The sequence below is a fragment of the Crocuta crocuta genome, unplaced genomic scaffold (genome assembly GCF_008692635.1).
Source record: "Crocuta crocuta isolate KB4526 unplaced genomic scaffold, BGI_CrCroc_1.0 scaffold1269, whole genome shotgun sequence".
NCBI lineage: Eukaryota > Metazoa > Chordata > Mammalia > Carnivora > Hyaenidae > Crocuta > Crocuta crocuta.
The window spans coordinates 511,978-519,688 of record NW_027531335.1 but is presented as its reverse complement, the minus strand read 5'-3'; the positions used below and the strand labels follow the sequence as shown (position 1 = coordinate 519,688).

Sequence of the window (7,711 nt, the reverse complement as noted above, 5' to 3'; positions counted from 1 at the left end):
TAATGTATTTTTTCGGTTTTATAATTTCCATTTAGCACTTTTTTTCTATAACTTGTACTTCTTTGTTGCGATTTTCCACTTTTTCATTTGTTTCAAGAGATTTGCAATTGTTTACTGAACCATTTTTGTGATGTCTGCTTTACTATCCTTGTCAGATAATTCTAACATTTGATTCATCTCCCTATTGATGTCAGTTGATTGTCTTTTCTTATTCAAGCCCTGATTTTCTAGTTCTTGGTATGAGAGGTGATTTTTCAGTGTATTTTGGCTATTATGTCAGGAGACTATTTAAATCTTTTGGGGAGGGCACCTGGGTGGCTCAGTGAGTTAAGCATCTGACTTCGGCTCAGGTCACGATCTCACAGTTTGTGGGTTCGAGCCCCGCATCGGGCTCTGTGCTGACAGCTCAGAGTCTGGAGCCTGCTTCAGATTCTGTGTCTCCCTCTCTCTCTGCCCCTCCCTTGCTCATGCTGTGTCTCTCTCTGTCTCTTGAAAATAAATAAACGTTTAAAAATAATTTTAAGCTCTTTTTAAAAATATTTATTTATTTTGAGAGAGAGAAAGGGAGACAGAGAATCTCAAGAAGGCTCCACACTGTCAGCACAGAGCCCGATGTGGGGCTTGAACTCACGAACCTTGAGATCATGACCTGAGTTGAAATCAAGAGTCCATGGACGCTTAATGGCCTGAGCCACACAGGTACACACAGGAGCCTATTTAAGTCTTTTATTTTAGTAGGCAGTCACTCTGCTTAGGTTTAGCACACAGGTCCTGGCCTACTTTTATAGGCTGTGATTTCAATGACGATTTACTTTGCAGAGCCTCTGTGACGCTATTTTGTCCGCTTGTTTGTGCAGCGCTGCGGGGACCCCCACTGGCCCACGCCAGTGGTGCCTCCGGGAGCAGAAGGGGCTCCCCCAGGCTGGGGGGGCCTGAGGCCCGTAGGTGGAGAAAGGGAGTCTTTAGTCCGTGGAAACATGTGACCGTCCCCGGTTTTGCCTGTTCTGGTGGGACCCCCGCCCTTTGTCAGTGCCGTAGTCCATCCTGGTACCTCTCCGAGGGAGAGGGGCCCCTCAAGACCGTGGGCACAAACAGGCTCCCTGGGCCAGGCTGCCTNCGCCACTGGATTACCGTTGCCGGAGTTGCCAGGTCCACGTCCCATCCGATCTGGAGGGAGAAGCTGCCTACCTGAGCTGCCTTCTGTCGCCAGGCTGGGGGGCTGGGAAGTGCCGCGCCGGCTCCCCTCCTTATCGCAGGCGCTTGCTACCATGATGTCCCCTGGTCCCAGGGTCCCTGACCATTCTGCCTTCCGCCTTCCTCTCTTCACACGTTTTGGAATTCTTCTTCGGTGGCCTCTTGAATTATTTCCGGGACTCACAGTTCTACCTAGCGGGGAGGAGCAAGGAGAAATGAGGCTGTGCCGCCTTGTACAGACTGAAAATAGAAGACCATTTTTACTTCTTGCTGCTGCTGCTTCTCCCAGGAATGACTCAGGCTTTCGTCTGCCACCCTTTCCTAGGTGAAAAGAAGCTCAGGGGGCTTTCCCTTGGTTAACAGATCAAGCTTCCAGGGTTTTGGGTGTGTGTGTGTGTGTGTGTGTGTGTGTGACAGAGAGAGAGAGAGAGGAAAGGCTGGCAGAAGTCAGCCCTGAGACAGAGCCTGTTACAGGGGTGCAAATGTGGGGACGGGACACGGAGCGAGATGTGGATGGGTCTTGCGTGAAAGACACTCTTGTGCCAATATATCAATAGAATCTTATTGTGAGGGGTCAGAACAACCAAACTTTGGTATTTCCTGACAGGATGGAGGCAGAAAATACGATTTTTGACATTAATTGGTTAATGAATGAATGAACTAAAAATCTTTATGACCTTGAGTTAGGCAGTCTTTTATGTTATTTATTTATTTTATTATTTATTGTTTGGAGCGAGTGAGAGCAGGGGAGGGGGTAGAAAGAGAGAATCTTAAGCAAAATGTGGTATTTCCTGACAGGACAGAGGCAGAAAATAAGATTTATTTATTTATTTATTCATTCATTCATTCATTCACTCATTTTATTTTATTGTCTTCATGACCTTGGGTTAGGCAAAGTCTTTTTGTTTAATTTATCAATTTTATTATGATGATTATATTATATATATATTTTTTGTTTTGTTTTGTTTTGTTTTTTCGAGAGAGCACCCGCCAAGCAAGGAGGGAAGAGGGGCAGAGGGGGAGATGGAGAGTCTTAAGCAGCCTCCACGCTCAGCACAGAGCCGGACGCAGGGCTCAGTCCCACAGGCCCTGGGATCACAACCTGAGCCGAAATGCAGAGTTGGACGCTCAACCGAGTGAGCCACCTGAGCGCCCCAGAAAATAACATTTTAAGACATTCTCCTCCCTTTGTGTAAAACCGCGGGACATCAGCGTGTGGCGTATGCTGCGCAGCACTGGTCTGCAAGGAAAACAAGGTATCGCTGGAGAAGACCACCCGCTACGCTGGATCACGGTCCCCTCCCCCAAATGTCCAGGTGGGCCTAATCCAACGACAGAGTCCAGAAAAGAGAGAGGCAGGGGAGTCCAAGTCAGAGAAGGTGATGTGCTATGAAAGCAGAGGTGAGGGCGTGAGAGCGATCTGAAGATGCCCTGAGCTCAATTTGAAGATGGGGGCGGGTGGTGGCGGAATGAGCTGGAAAACAGCTGATTTTTGACTTCTGAGCTCCGCAACCGTTAAGATAATAGCTTTGTGTTGTTTTAAGCCATAAAGTTTATGGGAATTTGTTATAGCAACAACAGAAAACTGCTACCCTGACAGAGGACAAGCGACACGATCGGGGTGGGAAGTCGGGGGCTACTGCGGAGCAGGGAGGAGCGCGGCCTCCGTGACAAACATGAGCCGCTCCAGTCTGGGAGGGCGAAACCCGAGAGGCTGGCTCAGAGAGGAGGCCACTGCTGTCTGATGGAGCCACCTGCGGTGACGGAAATGTGCCGTGTCCCCCGCTCTCCAGGACGGTAGCCCCTCGCCCCGTGGGGCTGCTGAGAACTTGAAATGTGGCCGGTGCTACACCGACTTCCTAATCTGATTTACTCATGACTTATATTTAAGTTGTAAAAGCCACATGCAGCTAGTGGTTACGGCGTTAAGCAGGGCGGGTCCCTCCCACGGAAAAGAGTGTGGCTAAGGGGAACGCACACTTATTCCTTAAAGTCCTCAAGGCTGGAAAACTAGCCTGCCCAAAATAGCCTAGATCAAATTAAAGAGGCACCGACTCTCTTCTGGAGATCAGATTTCTCCTGACCTCGGCCATCATGTAACCACAAACCTAGAAGAGAAAAAAAGCATCCAAGCAGCATGTAAAATTGCTATCGTGAAACCCATAAACTTCACAGGAGAGGCAGGGAGTCAGTCCTCGGTCAAGAAACTGTCTATTAGAAGAAGCTCCAGAAAGCCCGTCACAGTCTCTGACACAAAAAGAGTAAAACTGGAAGCTGAGGCAGACAGGACTTCGAAAGCACAGAAATTGGGGACCCGTTTAAGAGGGAAAGACATATTCCTACACGCCTCAGAGTCCACAGCAAAAGGAGACGGTCATAACGCACACTCTGAGGCACAGGACAAGGTCACGTTATGTTGTGAATCAGCCGTTTGAGAAGGCAGAGAAGTGANGAGGGTGGGAAGGAAGGAAGGAGGGAGGGAGGGAGGGAAGGAAGGAGGGAAGGGAAGGGGGGGGAAGGGAAGCGGGAAGGGAGGGAGCAGGAAGGAAGTCAACAGAGGAAATGCGTAAATGCAAATCCAGACGAAAAACTAGCCTTCGTCTCTCATGCAAAAACCTACTTTTAGGGTTCGGCCCGATGCCGATGCTGTACTATACACTCCAGCTCCCTGTCACTGTCACTTACCAGGACTGATCTGTGCCAGGGCTGATAACTCACTCCAAGTACTCANGGCAGGATTATTTTGAAAAGAAGGGTCTCTGTGAAATACCACAGAGCATTTAAATGTACAAGAAATCCGTAAGTGCCAATAGGGAAAAGCATTCAAGGTGCATTAGATAAAACAGTAAGTGATCATGGGGGCACCTGGGTGGCTCAGTGGGTCGAGCGTCCGACTTCGGCTCAGGTCATGATCTCACGGTGCGTGAGATGGAGCCCCTCATCAGGCTCGGTGCTGTCAGCAAGGAGCCTGCTTCGGATCCTCTGTCTCCCTTTCTCTCTGCCCCTCCCCTGCTCACACGCTCTCTCTCAAAAATAAATAATCCTTAAAAAAAAGAAAGTGACAGCCCAGCCCCTAGTTTGGCTGTAAGCACAATGGTAGGTAGTAACAAGTGTTAGTATGTGCGGCACTTGGAAACTCCGTGGGCTGCTAGTGGGCGTGTAAAATGGTACAGTGACTTTGGAAAACAGCCTGGCAGTTCCTCCGAGTGTCACACATAGACGATTCCGCCCCAGGAATATACTCGAAGAGACATGAAAATGCACGTCCACACAAACACCTGTTACCGTAAACGTTCATAACATTCTTCATAGTGGCCCAAAGTGCGGAGAACCCATTGCCCTCCCACCGCCGGACGGCGAGACAAAAGGCGGTCTCATCCACACAACGGAACAGTATTCGGCAGTAGAAAGAATGAAGTTGTGATTTAGGCGACAACATAGATGAACCCTGAGAACACCGTGCTCNCAGCAGAGAGCCCAATGCGGGGCTCGAACCCACAAACTGTGAGATCATGACCTGAGCTGAAGTTGGATGCTTAACCAACTGAGCCACCCAGGCGCCCCACAGGGTTTCTTCTTGAGATGATGAAAACATTCTAAACATGGACTATGGTGGTGGCCACACATATCTGGGAAGATACTACACACATATCTGGGAAGATATTACGAACCACTGAGTTGTACACTTTCAATGCGCGAATTGTACGGTATGTGAATTAAAGCTCAAGAAAGCCGTTATATTTTTTTAGAAGCAAGGGATAGAATAATGCATGTGCTCTGAGCTCATTTATATAAAACCCACAAGACTACATATGCATGTAATATAAACATTTGTGGATGTATGTAAATATATAGAAGACGACTTGGAAGGCTACCCGCCCATCTGCCAGCACGGGCTGCTTCTGGAGAGGAAAGCGGGGCTGCCTTCTGGAACATCACACTTCCTTGTTTCTCCTCCCACCATTCTCGTTGTTTCTTCAACTCGCTTTTCTAGGCGGTCCTTCCTCTGCCCACCCCTTCGGAATCTCATTTCGCTCTTCAGGCTCTCCTTGAAGCGACGCTAACTAAGCCCATACATTCCCCGTGGCTTCAACAATCTCCATCCAGACCCTGACCCATTCATTCATTCCACGGCCTTCCACCGAGCACCTGCCAGGTCCTGGGCTAGGACCTTTGATGCCTTCCCCTCCCTCATCTGATGTCCCTCATCCGGCAAATGCCACCAGTCTTCTCCTCGATTACCGTGTTCCTCTCTCTTTCCCTCTCTCCTCACCCTCGGCCTCCTCCGGCCTCCCATGTGACCTGAGCCGCTACTGTCTTCCCTGGATTGATGCGAGTCTCCTCCGTGGTCTCCCGGCCCACACGGGCCAGTCTCCACGCAATAGCCAGAGCCAGCTTTTAAGTATTTAAATCATGCCATATGAGGCTCCCTGCTTCAAAACCCTCCAAGAGCTTTCAACTGCACGGAGTATAACATCGAAGCTCTCTACTTTGACCGAATAAGATGGAGCCCTTGCCTAAATCTCTAATCTTATGCCATCCTGCTATCCTTGTTCGCTAGGCCCCTAGAATTTGCTCCCTCTTTTGTTTAAGTTTATTTATTTATTTTGAGAGCGAGCGAGTGGGGGAGGGACAGAGCGAGAGGGAGAGAGAGAACCCCAGGCAGGCTCTGTGCCCCACACGGGGCTCAAACTCAGATGAACCATGAGATCACAACCTGAGCCGAAGTCGGATGCTTAACCGACTGAGCCGCCCCGGCGCCCCAAGATCTCCTGCATTTATATCTCCAGTCCTAATTCTTTCTTCCACACTACAAACTGCCTTATATACACCCAACAGGTCCTGAAATGACTGCACAGACCCCCTCTCCAAAAGCGGTCCTCCTTCCGTATCCTCTGTCATTTAGTCATCAGTCGATTGGCACTCTTCATAACATCCACAGGGCCCTTCCCCACCTTTCCGTGCCTGCAATACTTACTTCAGCTCCTTAATCTCATCATCTCATGCCTGGGACCCTACAATCGTCTCTTTGCTGGTATCTCTGCTGCCCACCTTGCCCCGCACTGCCGCCACTGGGGTCCTTTTAAAGTGCCTTGATTGTGGTACTTCCCTACTTAAACCCCTTCAAGGGTTTCCTGTTGTTCAAAATAAAGTACCAATTCCTTTTTTTAGTTTGTTTATTTTGAGAGAGAGAGAGAGAGCACGGGAGGGGCAGAGAGAGACAGAGAGAGAGAGAATCCCAAGCGGGCTCCACACTGCCCGTGCAGAGACTGTCACGGGGTTTGAACCTATGAACTTCAAGACCTTGACCTGAACCGAAACCAAGAGTCGGACGCTTAACCAATCGGGCCACCCAGGTGCCCCTCAAGTACAAATTGCCAAGTTGAAAACTTAAAAAGGTTTTCAGGACCTGCTCCTTGCTGACCTTTTCAACTTTATCTCCCATTTATTCCTTTGCCCTTATATCCGAGACATACCAATCCATCAGTTGCCTTTACTCTTCTGGACCCAGAATCCTTGTTTACGTCGGCAAACATGTACTTGCTGTGCGCCCCCACCCCCACCTGTTCTCCCGTTCCATGGAGTTTGCAGACTGCTCTCCAACCAAGCTAACTTGATCTCTTCTTTCCCAATGCCCCCTCAGTAGCCTGGGCACATTTCCATCTTTATTGTCTATGACGCCATATTGGATTTATAGGTCTGTGCATCTTTCTCCCTCTGCTAGCCTGTGAGTGTAATGAGGGCACGGATGGCGCTTACTTATCTTGGTTTTTCCAGCACCTACTACAGTATGTAGCATATAGTAATCACATCAGTGAATATCTATCAAGTGTTCATCAGTGCCAAGTAATTCCGTAAGTGCTTTACATGTATTGGTTCTTTACAACACCCCTAAAGATAGGTACTATTATAACGCCCAACTGACAAATATGGATCTAGCGACAGAGGTTAAGTAACTTGCCCAAGGGCACGCAGCTAGTAAGTAGTGGATACAAGCCCAGTCTGTGCCTGTAATCACCCGTCTCTCAGTAGAGATTCAGGAAAGGCCCGTTTGATGAATGGGGAAACTGGGAATGGGGGGCATATGGTTTTTTTCATGTTATTATTCTGACCTTGACTATTTCATCTTTTCTTTCATTTTAAAATCTCATTTCGTTCAAAGCTCAGACACAATAAAGTTCCCAAATCAAATAACGGATCTTTTGCCGTGGAGCTCAAGGGAGTCCAGAAGAGCAACTGCCGTTATCCTTATGCCTCGAGGCACTACCGAGAGAAGCCGATTTACTGGNCAAAAGAAGCCAGGAGCAAACCTCATCCCACCTTGCCCCTGAAACATCACAACAGCAACCATCTCCTGAGAGCACCAGAGACGCCAGGCCCTTTGTGACGAGTTGTACGTGGATTGTTTCATTTCGTCTTTCCCATGGCTGTCTGTGATGCAGGCGTTGCTGCGATCTCCATCTTATGGATGCGGAAAATGGAGGTTAGGTAACTTGCCCAGGGTTGCAGAGGTAGT

The 7,711-nt window shown here is 48.8% G+C and overlaps 1 long non-coding RNA gene across 1 annotated transcript in view; it reads right to left on the bottom strand.

The window, feature by feature from the left end:
* The window catches only part of LOC144238165 (uncharacterized), a 36,015-nt gene that overhangs the window by 3,576 nt on the left and 24,728 nt on the right, over positions 1–7,711 (bottom strand). Inside the window, exon 4 of the long non-coding RNA XR_013337031.1 lies at positions 1,189–1,386. This is a non-coding gene — a long non-coding RNA (uncharacterized LOC144238165). The remainder of the gene's footprint in view (positions 1–1,188; positions 1,387–7,711) is intronic.